This window comes from Phoca vitulina, unplaced genomic scaffold (assembly GCF_004348235.1).
Source record: "Phoca vitulina isolate PV1807 unplaced genomic scaffold, GSC_HSeal_1.0 scaffold1, whole genome shotgun sequence".
Lineage (NCBI taxonomy): Eukaryota > Metazoa > Chordata > Mammalia > Carnivora > Phocidae > Phoca > Phoca vitulina.
In genome coordinates this window covers 64,756,732-64,773,335 of record NW_022589704.1, presented here as the reverse complement: position 1 = coordinate 64,773,335, position 16,604 = coordinate 64,756,732, and the positions used below count along the sequence as shown (strand labels likewise).

Sequence of the window (16,604 nt, the reverse complement as noted above, 5' to 3'; positions counted from 1 at the left end):
TGAGTTTTTAGCTTAAAATCCTTTATTATTTGGGCCCTGGCGTATTTTTTGGTCTTTTTTTCTTCAGCTAAAGTGTAAGAGTGCATTATCAATATTTACTGAGGATGACAGCAATGCCATTTTTCATAATAACAAACTTTTTGCCTTTCCCCAAATAAGCCAGGAGCCATCACACTTTTAATACTTGGTTTTCTTCCTTTCCTCTCTGGTCGCATCACCCTCCACCCTCTACCGTGCACCTCCTGCCCTGACTCTAGCTCCTAATCTCTTTGAGAGAAAGAACTAGGTCTTATTTCTTATTTTATTCCCAAACACACCCCAGTGTTTGCGGTATTTGCTGAAGGTGAACAGATGACATCTGCTGAGTACTGATGAATCAAAATTCCAGAATGAAATTCCACTAAGATTTATAGGCAGGATAAAAGAACTTTTAAAATCTCATGAAACAGAAAATCAATTGACATAAATCTTTACCACTGCTTCACAGATATGCTTTTGAGAATCCTTGAGGAATTGCGGCAGGGAAAGTTCTCAGAGATCATCTACACAAGGGTTCTTATTTTGGATAGAAGGAATGATGTCAAGAGAAGTGATGTGACTTGTCCAAGGTCACATAGCTAGTTTTATACCACAAAAGTCCATTCAAATTTTTTCCACTGTCTAACTATGAAGGAAATTAATATTGAGTAGGTGCATCAGCACATAAGAAGCGAAATGGAAGTGAGTGGAGTATTTCTAGATATGCCACAATTGATTTTCACTCATGTTTTGACAGAGAGATGGATGTGATGGTGTGTGTGATTGCAGTTACTGTTTAAGAAGGTGATGGACTAACCAACATTGGTTTTAGCAAAGGGTAAAGAAAGTGACCGTCTTTCAGTCTAGCTCCCCATGCCGATCTTAAATATTAACCACAAAATGTTCAAGTTCAAGGGCATGAGCACCAGGTACTCAGAGTAACATTGACAGCTTTCAGGAATGCAGATCCAAAAAGAGGCCCAGGAAATATCCAGCAAGCAAATGATCTTGAAGTTCTATAATGTCTTTGAAAAGCTGAAATGTAATCTAAAAATATATTTTCTGTTTCTTTAGTCTAACAAAACATTTAAATGGCTGTTAACTTTCTCATATTGAAAAAATATTTAATGTTTCACACGCCTGAGCTTTATGCCTCTTTCTTTAAATACATAAAAGCTTCATAAAGTTTGACTCTTAAAACAAGATCAAAGTACATCACAATATTTAAAGCAATAATCATGAATATTTAGGTTTAGATCTACTGCCACAGTAGGATAAAGAAAGAAAAGAAATATCAATATAAATAAAGAAAGTACATGAGCAATATAAAAAACTAAGTTACTGTGTTGGGTTCTATTCTGTGCTTACATGTGCTCTTTCCCTTCTCTTAGATCAATTACACACTATTCTTGGTTTTTGCCTGATCTATTTCATACAGCAATTTCCCCACTTTGCAAAGAAGAGTCAGCTACAGCTAGTGCTAAGAAAAATATGGTCGATTACTTATTGGGACCACAATACCAGTTTGTCATTTAAATATATTTTTAAGGGGCACCTGGGTGGCTCAGTCATTAAGCGTCTGCCTTCGGCTCAGGTCATGATCCCGGGGTCCTGGGATCGAGCCCCGCGTCGGGCTCCCTGCTCAGTGGGAAGCCCGCTTCTCCCTCTCCCACCCCCCTGCTTTTGTTCCCTCTCTCTCTGTGTCTCTCTATCAAATAAATAAAATCTTAAAAAAATAAAAATAAATAAATAAATATATTTTTAAAACAAACATATCACTTCTCTATCTGTTGAAGAGGTTTAATTAGCTTTTATTTTATGAAGAGGACTTTCTTTACACTAAAAGATATAGCTGATATTTATGAATACAACTCTTTATTTACAAAATAAAACTGAACTTTGCCATAACTTAGCATAATCAAACATGTAGTTCCTGTTTCCCTAAAGGATTTTAACCAACATCTCTTTCCTTTCATGTTCAAAGACTAAGAGCCATTGCCTTTACCAAGAAAAGCTATCCATAATGTCTGCATGTACCAATAGAATTATGATGCTACCATGTTTTTCTGGGAGATTAACATCTTTCCCACATCCCTAAGCTGTCCCAACCTTCAGAAATCCATTCGTAATCTCATCCAAATCACGTATGATTACGTCTCTTCTATCTTCCCTTGGGAAAAGCAAGCATTCCAAATAATGGGCAGAGGTCAGGCAGGGCCCGCTTCAGAGCTTCTATCTCTTTAGAAGAGATTGGTAGCGACTGGGGTAGAAGGTGCATAGAGCCAGACAATCACCACATTTAGTCTAGTCCCACTAGATTTCCTTGGAAATTTTGCAGCTCGTAAACTGAGTTGCTAGTTCAGGATGGCCCCTATTCACGTTGGCTTGCTGAGCAATGGGATGTCTTAGCCACACCTGGATCACTTGGGGCTCAGGTGTGGGATGGGCGCTGGGCAGCGGCACTCCCATGCTACACAGTCTCCTGTCCTGGCTCGTCTATAGTCAGATAACAGACAGACTTGTCTACTTGCTAGGGGTTACTACAATGACAGAACCACTTCAATATTTTCCATGACCCTTGAAAAATAAGGAAGCTCAGAGGCTGATAGACTTGTTTCCATGTTCCACACAGTCTCTTTGAAAGTCTTTTACATCCTGGTTGTTATCATTACATCAAAGTAACCTGTTCCACCTCTCTGTGGGGAACAGCAGGTTGAAGAGGCAGGAAAGGGCTCCTTCTGGGTCTGCACCTCTTTAATTAACATATATGGGATGTGATCATTTACACGGCCGCCCCCCTCTTACTGTTTCTGAAACTAAGCAAATACAGAATGTGAATCTTTCCCTAACTTTAGCAGTGATAAAACTCAGAGCTCACTTGCCCTACTTCACAGGGTAGTTGCTGTCCCACAGGACAGCAGTACCTTTATCCACATCTTCATCAGCCCGGAGTCTCCTCTCTAGGGCATCACAAAAGAGTTATCTTTCCATGAAACCTCTACTGCTTTAAAATTCTGTAGCTCTGATTTAGGCAGGATCCTGGCAGGAAATACATGCTACACTCAGAAGCCGTTCAATGAAGATAATTTAATGGAGGAACATTTTACTATGTAGTTTAGATGGTTGACAAAGCACTCGGGAACTAACAATGGAGAGACGCCATGCCACACCTGGGTCTTAATGGATAAGAGAAGGAAACCGTGGCACCCGATGCTAGTGAGAGCAGGGAGTTCTGGAAGACCCCAGCAGGAGGTTTACCAGAGAAGAAGGCAGCCACTTAGGCTAGAAGGTGGGGTGTGGTGGGGAAGATCCTCTAGTTCCTACTCATGCCTGCCTTGGGCTCAACCCAAAAGAACCCAGAAGACAAGGGCTTCCAGATTATGTCTAACTATGGAGAGCAGCCGTTGGGGGCTGGAGATCTGTCCCCTGACCCACCTATTGTGCTTCCGCTCCCTTCCTGGGCCTGGCACTTTGCATCTCCTGCTGGGGCAGCCCCTCTTCTGCAATGGCAGCTCTCGCCAATGGCTGTCCTCCGCATGTGCACCTTCAGACTTCCCCACTGTTGCATGTCCCTGGCTGCCTCATCATCCAATTTTGGCTCCCTTGAACCTACTCTGTGTAGAGTCCCTTCATTCCCACTGTCCTGGTTAAGACTTCCATTCCTTTGTAAGCATCAGGCAGATGATTTATAAGTTCTATCAGATATGAAGGGCTGCTGGGAAAGGGGGAAAAAGCTATGTATCTCATAGAATGGATCTCTAGTATGTGGTAGGTATGCAGAAATGTATTGCTATTCAAATCAATTCTAACATGATATGATACTTTATGTGGAAAATCCCAAAGACTCCACCCCAAAATTGCTAGAACTCATACAGGAATTCAGTAAAGTGGCAGGATATAAAATCAATGCACAGAAGTCAGTGGCATTCCTGTACACCAACAACAAGTCAGAAGAAAGAGAAATTAAGGAGTCGATCCCATTTACAATTGCACCCAAAACCATAAGATACCTAGGAATAAATCTAACCAAAGAGGCAAAGGATCTGTACTCAGAAAACTATAAAATACTCATGAAAGAAATTGAGGAAGACACAAAGAAATGGAAAAACGTTCCATGCTCATGGATTGGAAGAACAAATATTGTGAAGATGTCAATCCTACCTAGAGCAATCTACACATTCAATGCAATCCCCATCAAAATACCATCCACTTTCTTCAAAGAAATGGAACAAATAATCCTAAAATTTGTATGGAACCAGAAAAGACCCCGCATAGCCAGAGGAATGTTGAAAAAGAAAAGCAAAGCTGGCGGCATCACAATTCCGGACTTCCAGCTCTACTACAAAGCTGTCATCATCAAGACAGTATGGTACTGGCACAAAAACAGACACATAGATCAATGGAACAGAATAGAGAGCCCAGAAATGGACCCTCAACTCTATGGTCAACTAATCTTTGACAAAGCAGGAAAGAATGTCCAATGGAAAAAAGACAGTCTCTTCAACAAATGGTGTTGGGAAAACTGGACAGCCACATGCAGAAGAATGAAACTGGACCATTTCCTTACACCACACACAAAAATAGACTCCAAATGGTTGAAAGACCTCAATGTGAGACAGGAGTCCATCAAAATCCTAAAGGAGAACACAGGCAGCAACCTCTTCGACCTCAGCCGCAGCAACTTCTTCCTAGAAACATCGCCAAAGGCAAGGGAAGCAAGGGCAAAAATGAACTATTGGGACTTCATCAAGATAAAAAGCTTTTGCAAAGCAAAGGAAACAGTCAACAAAACCAAAAGACAACCGACAGAATGGGAGAAGATATTTGCAAATGACATATCAGATAAAGGGCTAGTATCCAAAATCTATAAAGAACTCATCAAACTCAACACCAAAAGAACAAAGAATCCAATCAAGAAATGGGCAGAAGACATGAACAGACATTTTTCCAAAGAAGACATCCAAATGGCCAACAGACACATGAAAAAGTGTTCAATATCGCTCGGCATCAGGGAAATCCAAATCAAAACCTCAATGAGATACCACCTCACACCAGTCAGAATGGCTAAAATTAACAAGTCAGGAAATGACAGATGTTGGCGAGGATGCGGAGAAAGGGGAACCCTCCTACACTGTTGGTGGGAATGCAAGCTGGTGCAGCCACTCTGGAAAACAGTATGGAGGTTCCTCAAAAAGTTGAAAATAGAGCTACCATATGATCCAGGAATTGCACTACTGGGTATTTACCCCAAAGATACAAAAGTAGGGACCCGAAAGGCTACGTGCACCCCGATGTTTATAGCAGCAATGTCCACAATAGCCAAACTGTGGAAAGAGCCAAGATGTCCATCAACAGATGAATGGATAAAGAAGATGTGGTATATATATACAATGGAATATTATGCAGCCATCAAAAGGAATAAGATCTTGCCATTTGCAACGACGTGGATGGAACTGGAGGGTATTATGCTGAGCAAAATAAGTCAAACAGAGAAAGACATGTATCATATGACCTCACTGATATGAGGAATTCTTAATCTCAGGAAACAAACTGAGGGTTGCTGGAGTGGGGGGTGGGGTGGGAGGGATGGGGTGACTGGGTGATGGACACTGGGGAGGGTATGTGTTCTGGTAAGCGCTGTGAATTGTGCAAGACTGTTGAATCTCAGATCTGTACCTCTGAAACAAATAATGCAATATATGTTAAGAAAGAAAAAAAGAAGAAGAAGAATGTAGCAGGAGGGGAAGAATGAAGGGGGGGAAATCGGAGGGGGAGAAGAACCATGAGAGACGATGGACTCTGAAAAACAAACTGAGGGTTCTAGAGGGGAGGGGGTTGGGAGGATGGGTTAGCCTGGTGATGGGTATTGAGGAGGGCACGTTCTGCATGGAGCACTGGGTGTTATGCACAAACAATGAATCATGGAACACTATATCTAAAACTAATGATGTAATGTATGGGGATTAACATAACAATAAAAAAAATTAAAAAAAAAAAACAAAAAACAAATCAATTCTAACAATGATTTAAGAGGAATAATAATTAAATATGCCAGGACTTTAAAACATCATGACAATCTAATGAAGTAGATATCATTATCATTATCATGATTTTATAGATGAGGAAACTGAGCCTCAGAATAGTTGAGTAACTTGGCTGAGGTCACACTTAGGAGGGTCTCCAGGTAAGGGGATGATTAAGTGTGGTTTTGAAACCAACACTCTGTCTTCCAAGTACCCAATCGTAGCTTAAGTTCATATTGTCTTGTTTCATATAAAACTCTCTGCAGTATCACATTATTAAAATCAAGATGGTAAGTCTCTGGGACCCAAGTTCAAAGGCAAACAAAGGGGAGATGACACATCCACTCCTCACTGAGCAGGATTACATCATCCATGCTCACACGGACTGTGATGGAGGAGAGGTATTTTTACATGCGGCCAGCCCAAGAGAGTTTTAGGGGTATGGTGAATCTACAGTCTGGATTTCTGTCAAACGTGTTGGGGGTGTCACGTGGCAGGGTGGGAGGGTGGCAGATGGCGATTCTTCCTTCTCCTTGTTTTAGATCTTCCACAGAATGTGAAAGAGTGGAGCTATGTTTGGAACTACTCTCACCAAGTCAACAAATAAACTAAACACATGAGGAGTGGAGTGGAGACACTTGCCTCAATCTGGCAACGCTTGAGTTTCCAGAAGTCTACATTTGTTAAACATGGAGAGTCTCAGAAAGCAGAACTGCTGCGGATCATGAGCATTTGACAATAAGTTCGCTCTGGCCAAGCCTCAGGTTGCAAACCTCATGCTTGATGAGGACTCTTTTTCTCAGCTCATTTTCTAAAAACAAGTGCTTTCTGGCTCTGCTTCATATTTGTGAAGACACAAACCACACCAACATGTGATACTCTTAAATTTTGAAGCCCTGCTTCTCAAAGTGTGGCAGTGGGCTCGCTGCGTGTGCATCTCTTGGGAGCTTGTAGAAATGCAGAATTTGGGGCTTTACTCTGTAGAATTTGCAGTTTAACAAGACTCGCAGGTGATTTCTGTACACATTAGAGTTTGAGAATCACCGCTGTAGAGGGTACTGTTGGCCAATGACCATCACAGAGGCTCAGCTCCTAAGCCCACCCTCTTCCCTCTGCATTCACGCCCTATGAATCAGCCACTGCCCTTCTCACTGTCCCCTAAGCATGCCCACTCACCTTTGGAAGGCACGCTTGTCAGGTCTACTGGAGACAGGTACCCCTCCCCTCTTCTACCAAGAAAACTCCTAACCTACTCTTCAAGTAATATTTTGCATATCACTTGACCTGTTTGCTTTTAAAAATCAAAATTAACCTTCCTGTTTCTCTTCCCCCAGGGCCATTCTGAAGAGGCAAGCACTGTTAACGATTTCTTTTGAAACTTGTCTGAAATTTCTTGTGTTTATCAAAGCATCTGAAATGTATGTTTTTTATCTTTTTTTCCCAGAAATGACATTATGCTATCTATTGATGTACACCTTGTTTGATTTACATAATTTATCTCAAATTTTTCCCTTGTTACTATGTAATGTATGTTACATACGTTACACATAACGTATCCCCATTTTTTTCTCTTGTTATTATGTAACATATGTTATAATGTAAAGAGTATTCTGGCATGCATATAGATGGATACATCAAAAATCTATTTAATCAGTCTTCAAATGATAAGCATTTAGGTTACTTCCAGTTTTTTGGTTTCATTTGTTTCGCTTTGCTGTTATTTCAAACAATGCTGGTGTCAACATCACTTTCCAAATATTTTCCCCACTTGCACAAGTTTTCTGTGGGACATCATCTCAAGAAATGGCTCGGCTTAGTGGAAGGGCATGGGCCTTTTAACTTTGGTAGATATTGCTAGGCTTCCCTCCAAAGGCATGTTTACAGTCCAGCAACAGCAGAAGAGACCTGTTTCCCACACCTTTGCCATCATCAGGAATTATCAAGCTTTTTTCTTTGTTAACTGGAAAGTGATATCTAGCCTAAGTCTTGACTTCACCTGGGAGTTCCCCATAGGAGTTTATTAGCAGAAGCACAGAGACATGTGGGGAAGAAAGAGAAGGTACGTTCTAAGAAGAGGAGATATGGTGTACAGACAGATGCAAGGCTGGGTCTGTGGAAATGGCTAGAGTTTGGAGGGCTGCGCAGACGCCAGATCACACAGGTCGCAGCACACTGCTGCAGAAGGAAAGATGGAACCGTGTTCACAAGGAGACCAGGAGAGGATGATGTCGAGAAGCCAAAACCGAACATTCTCCTTTTGTTTCCACCAGTTTGAGGGAGTCATCTATTTGCTCTAAGGCTACCGACAATATTAGTAGTGTCCTCATAATTGGCTTATGTGCTCCTAAAACCACTTCAGACAAGGTGGGTGTGTGTGTGTGGGCGGGGGGGGGGGGGGCGGCTGGCTCATTGTCAGGAGGACAAGTTTCGTTAATCTGGAGACCAAAACATTTCTCTGTGATGTCATGGTCGTGCCATTGATATACAGTTTTCTCTAACATTTTCACTAGAAACTGTACATTTGAAACCCAAACACTCTTACTATTACTGCCACGTTCCCCTCTCCCAATATTCGATAATCACAATAATATCTTTAGGAAATTTCATATAGAAGATTGCTACCTGTTCTATTTTTCTTTGCGTCCCAAAATGAGAGAATCCCAACAGAACACTGATAACTCTTTTAAATATCCTATTTCTCTGTTTCACTTATTGGACATAAAAAATAATGTCACTTTATCAGAGAACTATAATTTCACTTAGAAAAACCAAATTAATTTTTCACAAATCAGCTTAGTTAACAAATTTCAGATTATGGAGACCTATGTGACTAATGATGCATTTTAGGATAAATGATTAAAAAGGCAACATTAAGAGTCACTTATTTTTCTTTAATTATCAATGGCTACATGAAACAGGTCTAGTAAATCTAATCATCTTGGAATTGATTGATACATGGCTGGCCACATTCCAGACTTAATCCCATTTACACAGAATATTGGAATTAGAAAAAAAATCAGAGGCATTACTTAATTTAGGCTCTCAGTTGTCAAAGATTTTACCTTAACTTGGTAGAAATGTGTTTGTCTTTATCTTTAGGTCCAAATTGTTTTTCAAGATAAATTAAATCAGCGTAATTCTAAATTTCTCTTCCAGCGATACATACTTTTCCTCTTAATAGTTGTTCCTTCTACTCTGAAGAAAAAACTTCTACATTTCCTAGGCTTTTCAAATCTCTCAAGGGATTATTTACCTCGATAATATAATTTTTAAGAACAGGGGATGACAAAAAAAAAAGAATAAAAATGCTGGACACATGGCTGGCTAGTTATCTTAGGATACTGCATTTTTAAAAGTATCTTTAGGGGCAGTGTAAGAGTAGGTAACTGTTCATTCATGGCTAGCCTCATCCTATCTCCTCACCGGATCTTGACTCATCAGCGCTTTGAACATCAGTCATTGAATCCAGCAACTTTGAGTCCCAGAGCCTATATAATATCAATGTCTAGTTGCTCAAAAGAGATTGGGAGGACTCCTTGAGATAGCCTGATATATTTGGGAGCATATGATGCCAAATATTATTATAAACTATTATATTCTGAACACTGTTAGTATGTGAAAGATACTACTTGATATATATTATCTCTTCTAAATTCTTGACAGGAGATAGGATGATTCTCACTTGGGAGCTGAAGAAACAGATTTTCAGAGTTTCAATAATTTGCCCATCATCACAAAGCTAACCAGTGGTACGGAAAGGGATGGATTGACAACAACTTGCACCCCTAACTGAGGTAGGATGTAGATTGAGCACCTCCGCTCTCAATAGAAGACTGTAATATTGAGTTGAGTCACAGCTTCAAAAAAAAAAAAAAAAATGGAATTTACATATACTGTCAAGTCATTTGGAATTTATTGTATTTAATACATGTTTAAATTATCTTCTGTTATTGAATACATTTTTTCTGAGTATTCTAAAATGGAATATGTATGGTGGGTGACAGGTGGTGACTACACTTACGGTGTAGTGAGCATTTAGTATTGAACAGAATTGTCAAATCAATATGTTGCACACCTGAAACTAATATAATACGGTATGTCAACTTTACTTCACTAATAACAAAATGGAATAAAAGATCTTTCAAGTTCTTCATGGGTATTTATTTTAAGACCAAATAAAGTTGGAAGTGACTGTGTGATTCTGGGGTTGGGAAACTAGTATTTTAAAGCAAGACTTCCTACTTGAGGTTGGAAGCAATTTTTCACTTTGTAAGTCTGAGAAAGTCTCTAGATCAAACCCAAAAGATTTTTTTCTTAAGGTAAATAAAGAGAGTAGCATGAATGAGTTGCAAAGAGCTCCAAATGTATTGCAGCCTTAAGTGAACCTACCTCTTCCTTTGGGAATTTTATTTTTAACTCTGGATCTCATTTGCAAGTTGCTATTTAATTGACTGGGGTGAATGATGTTATGAAAAGCACAAAATATAAAGGAGCTAGGTAGCAATGATAATTATTCAACATCCATTCAACAAGTATTTACTAAGGCTCAGTATATGCTCAGTGCTGTGCCATGTACTGGGCGTCGCAGTGGAAAGAGATGGTCTGTGGCTATGGCTCCCCTTTGGCTGGTGGACACAGAGCTGACGGCGAGGTCAGTGCAGTAACTCTGCTAAAGCTCAAGTTTAGGTTAAATTGAATTCAGGGTCATCTCTGTTTTTTTCTTAAACAAGTTTTTGTTTTTTTTTAAGGCTTTATTTATTCATTTGAGACAGAGAGATACAGAGAGAGAGAGAGAGAGAGCACGAGCAGGGGGAGAGACAGAGGGAGAGGGACAAGCAGGCTCCCTGCTGAGCCAGGAGCCCGATGCGGGGCTCGATCCCTGGACCCTGGGACCATGACCGGAGCCAAAGGCAGATGCTTAACCATCTGAGCTACCCAGGTGCCCCCAGGGTCATCTCTTAGGAGGGGGAATAATCCCATCCTCTTGGACATTTTGAGAGCATTAAGTGACATAATACTTGTTACTGTAACTAGTATAATAAATGGTGTGTTGAAATCGTTCCATAAGTACTTAGTAATACATATAAAGAACAATTAATTAAACATATTATACAAATAAGTCAGGGAAAATATCTGAATCCTAGCAACTAAAACAAAGAATTGGTAACACATATCAACCCTTATTCTCTCTGAATGACTAGAGCAGAAAGACTCTTGAAATAAGTCTTTATTAAAAAACACTTAGGAATTATACTCGCCAATGTGTTCAAACTACATACACTATTGAGTCTTGCTTTATGGAATAATGGGAAGAGAAGTAGATTTGGCATCTGAAGATCTTCAGTTTTATTTTCTTGTGGTAAAATGATAATAGTAATGGGACCTATTGTTTAGGGTTGCTGTGGGTCTCCAAAAGGATCATGTCTATAAAATTACTTGGAAATGCAGATATAATCATTCAAATATAAGCTATTATTTTTGATTAATCAAGATATAGTTGTCCAATACATTTTTTTTATATCCACATTTTAGATTAAGTCCCTTAATTCACAAATATCTTAGGATACGATTTGAGTTTGTAGTACATTGTCCTAAAAAGAATTTCTAACAGTTGGGAAAAAACATGCGTGTGTGCATGTGTGTGTGAGTGGTGTGTGGCTTATCTATTTCTACCATGCATATCAGTTCCAGAAAATGTCTGGACTGAATTGTGGAACTGTTTGAGGTAATAATTCATGGGCAGATATCGTTAAAATTCTGAGATGCCAGCAGGCAAATGTGTAATCTTAAGGGCCAAGAGCTATTATTTAGTATGACTTCTAAAGACAGGTAAATGAACTTACATTAGATACCTGTTCCAGTCCCATGACTTTATGATTTTATGATTATATAATATAACCCCAACTGCCTTCCATGAAAGGAAGATGGTTCTAAACTGGAGACCCTTGATCTTCTAAGCTCTTTGATGGGTCTGGGCATTTACATCTGGATATAAAAGCCATGGAAAGCTGGTCTGCTGTGTACACTAGAAGGAGAATTTGGAGCTCTCAGAACATCCTGCAAGAAGGGGGTGAGGAGCAGAGATGGGAGAGAGAGGAAAAATGAGGGGAAGAGCCCACATCCTCAGTGAAATCTATCAACCCCAAAGATGATTGGTATAGAAAAATCTCTGGTGGAAACTCGTGACAGATAGAATCTAGGTCACTTTTTAAGAGTGATGAGGTAGCATACATGGAACCAGGACTCCAGGATACAGAGGGTGATACAAGATTTTAAGTCCCGGAGAAGTTGAAGAAGGGTTTTGGACTTTGACAGACTGTGGAATTGGTATTTGAGCAAATTACACCTAGATCTTCAAGGGGGCAAAGAGACCTCAGTTTATACATGGCTTACACAAAAGAGACATATATCTATTTATTTTGTTAAGTTTGAAACTGCATGCTTCCAAAAGGAGAAATAGTATATCTGTTGTACTATTTAGTATACTAGAACTTTACAAAGGGGAGTTAAACTAGGCCAGCGATTCTCAGATTCGAAAACGTGGGGAGGGGATGGGGTGAGAATGAGGAGGTGGGAGGGGCAATTTTGCCCTCAGGGGAGATGTGTTAATGTCTAGAAATATTTTTGGTTGTCACAATTGAGGGTTGCTAGTCGCACCTTGTGGGTAGAGGGCAGGGATGTTGCTCATTATATGATGTACAGAACAGACCCCACAACAAAGACTCTCTGACCGCAAATGTCAATTGTGCTGAGCTGAGAAACCCTAACATAGGCTAACCTATCATTTTACAAATGAGAAACTGAACATCAGAGAGGGTCAGTGATGGGGGCCAAGTCACACAGTGAGCAAGAACTCCTTGCTTCCTGAAGAGTTGGAAGGGCTAAGTCCTTCACTGTTTCCCCACCACACTATGTGACTTCTAAAAGCTAAAAATGGAACTGCTGGAAAATAAAGCTTCTTATGGACAAATTTAGGCTGAAGATGTACTAAACACTAGCATAAATCCTTAAAACATATAACTGCTTACACTGAGACATTTGGGCCACCAGAAAAATAGAGAATTCAATTATGTAACATACATTTGACTGTATGTAGTAAAAACAATTTTCATGATATTTAACCAAAGTTCTACCCAGCCTAGTGGTTCTCAAACTTTCGCATGCTTCACGGCCGCCTGGAGGGCTTGTTAAGAGACAAGTTGCCCCCCACCCCCCGAGAATCTGCATTCCTAACAAGCTTTCAGATGGTGTTGTGGCTACTCAGGAGGCCACGCTTTGAGAACCACTGGCCTAGCATTTGGTAGCTACTCAATCAATGTTGGTTTAGTATTGTAGGCATTTAATAATATAATCTCACCAAAAAAAATGTAATCTCACTTTGGCATAGATTAATTACTAATGCTACTTCGCACTTAGAGGAAAAATCATCCAGAAATGGCGAACCAAAACTAACTTTAGGCCTCATTTAACTCATATCTTTTACTTTAGAAATGAACAAATGAATATAACTATTTAAGCTCCATTAACAGAGAAAAGAATCCCTATTAAAAATCGATTTTGAAACAAAAATCATTTATAGACATTGAGTACTGGCAGTGTTATTGTAAAGATATATGAACCAAAGATTGTAAGTACGACTAAATAGGTATGCATTATTTTTCACATTATGTGTATGAGGAATATTCTGAATGCCAAACTGAGTAAAACCTTGTCTGATGGGGCTCTTATGCCAAGCTAGGTCTATGGGGACAATGCCTATTGACATCAGTAATATAAAATCAGGCCCTGAGGGATCATAACTGTCTCTTCAAATTATTTGGGAAAACATGTACATGTTTAATCAATTAAATATAGCATACAATGATAAGCAATATATTCCCATCATAAATAATCAATGTGCTACTGTTAGTCATGATTAACAGAGTGGAAGGTACCCAGAAGGAAATTCATTTCGGCAACATTCATTTTCATTCCTATAATTTAATAAAAAATAATGCAAGAAATTGCAGATACTTAAAAACTACCTGTTTGCTTAGCGAGTGAGTGTGCTGTCATTAATTGCCCCACGCCGGTCCTCATTTATGGACACTGAATATTCAGCCTCCCATTTACCTCTTAAACATCATGAGACTCTTTACACAACCTTTATTTTCCTAACTCATGACATCCTGTCCAAAGGCACGCAGGAAGCCAAACCCTCTCAAATGTGCTGCTTCTGTCTTGAACTTTTTAAATACCCACCTATCTTTTAAATTAGGTGCCATCTGTTGTATCAGGATCTCTGGTTAAATCTTATTAAAATTCCTTGCCAATATCGTACGGTTGCTACAATCTTAGCCTGCTACTTCTCCAGGCTTTTCTGCAGCGTTCAGTAAGAGCCTGCTATTTTAACTAATTCCCGTACCAGGACACGGTGTGAGAGTCTAAAACAGAATCAATGCTATACTGTTTCTAATTTTACTCACAGAGTGAATAACCGCTCATGTCAAATCTGGGATCATGCCTCCGAGTCCCCCGAACACAGCACAGTCTGAACCAGAGCAGTTAACCCAACATCACTCAGTGCTACTATCAAATGGCGCTTTTCCTGCAGGATTCACCTTGGAACGAACTAGGCAGGATTTATTATTTGTTGAAGTCACATAACTGGCAGGTTATGCAGGCTTCATTCTCATATTGTCACAGACAATCACAGCAGAAGACAAATACGGGAACACATCGAGCTTATGGACAAGGAAAGCAAATTTGCCATCAGACAAGGGCAACAGAAGAGCCAAGAACTGCAGTAAATCTCTGAGAGCTCGTAATGCTCTCCTGCGACACCTCCCAGCAAATGGATTGTATTCAGAGTTGAAATAGCCAAAGCAACATGCATTCCTCGAGGGCTAGAGAAGAGGCTTGATAAGCAAATCCTAATTTATGATTCATTTACTCCTTAAGTGTCTTAAAACCAGGATTGCTACCAGACTTCCTATGCTTACTCAAGCATGCTGACAAAACTGGACTCCCTTAGTAATTTCTCTCTGCCCCTCTCAGCATGGCTGACGGGCATCTGCCAAGACTAGAGCATATAAACCACTGAATCATGCAAAAATATTTACCCCCAAAAGATGTAGTAAAAGCTCAGCTTCCTCCAGCTTCCATAGTCCCTGAAGTGTTAATCTGAAGGAAGAGTTCCATGAGTTTTCACAGGCCAGCAGTGGGTCTCCTACACTTGACCTAGACAGCCTTACATAACGAAGCGTCGGGGCTGGGGAGCTGGCTGAATGTCATCTCCAGCAAGAGTAAGAAGTACTGGCAAGAGTAGGCAGGCGGGCAGGCTGGGACTCTGCATGCGAATCATGAAATCTGGTCTTTCTCTTCTGAAATGTTTTGGAAGGAGAGTTAAGAATAGCTCGGAAACTGGTCTTGTTGTTTTTGTGGGAAGAATGACCAGAAGCATAAAAGCTAAATTTTCCAGCAAGTGCAAGACACCGCTCTCGGTGTTTGCAACAAAGCTAAACAGAGTGAATGGCTGTCTGTAAAGTACTGTGCCGTGACACCTAAAATGAAGGGAATGGTAAAGCAAAGTAATGACTCAAAGGCTGCCGCCGAGAGCTTTTGTCTACCTTTAACTCATTGTGGTGAGTACAGGGGAATATGTGTATGTGTACCAGGAGTAACAGCTGGAGGTGTGAGCTGGTTTGCAGGATAACTGTTAAGAGTGGTAAAGAGGGTTTATGCTCCTAAAACATCTTTTTGCAAGTGAGACAGCGGCATTTTAAATCTTGATTTATCAAATTCAGAAGGGGGTGGGTTAAACTGGTTGTGCTTAATGCATTTCAATTCAGGTATTTTCGTGAAAGTAATAAGAAAATCAGGTTACCTCTCGATGATGGTGGGCAGATAACTGTCAAGTGTGTTCATTAATTACTGCCATTGTTGATACTAAAACGATAGGAATTTCAGCATTCAGATTTTGTATATGATGAATCTTTTTTTAGACTTTGAAAGCAATTTCTCAGAATGGGGCAAGAAGATTACTGTGCTTTTAAATAAGCTTTGTTACACTCACTCCTAGATATCTGGAGGATACTTTTAAACAGCAAATTAAAAACAGCATATTCTCCATCTAATTTTCTTTCAATTATCTCAAGTGTGTGCAATGCAAGTTGCGTTCTTAAAAGCTAGAAATAATAAAACCAGCCCTATATTCTGATCCTGAGTACAATGATATGACATTATTAAGATGATATTATATTGTTTAATTATATATAAAATTGTGGTTTGATGCGGGATGTGGGCTTGGATGTATAATTCCCGAGGCAACAGAAATAGAGAAGCCATGCATCATTTAAAAATAATATTAATGTGCTGCTCTTAGCTAGGAAACTTATCTACTAATGCATCACACTGAGAATAGAACAGGGAAATAAGAGAATTTTAGGTCTACAAAACAACATGATGATCTAATTCCACTCCATCATTTAACCCCTATGGAAACTGAGGTAGAAAGAAGTTAAACGATGTGCTTAAGGTGACTCTGAAGAAGAGGCGAATGGAAAGTGGTTTTTCTGATACTCA

General features: G+C 39.8%; 1 protein-coding gene across 2 annotated transcripts in view; it reads right to left on the bottom strand.

The window, feature by feature from the left end:
- Positions 1–15,639, bottom strand: part of LOC116635109 (sodium channel protein type 1 subunit alpha) — a 145,393-nt gene extending 129,754 nt beyond the window's left edge. Inside the window, exon 1 of one of the 2 annotated variants that reach the window (XM_032408876.1) lies at positions 15,143–15,639. The gene's annotated coding sequence lies outside the window, so the exon portion shown is untranslated. Of the gene's footprint in view, positions 1–14,506; positions 15,092–15,142 lie in introns of those variants that run through there. The other variant, XM_032408927.1, reaches the window with a different exon arrangement.
- Between the last annotated feature and the right edge of the window lie 965 nt (positions 15,640–16,604).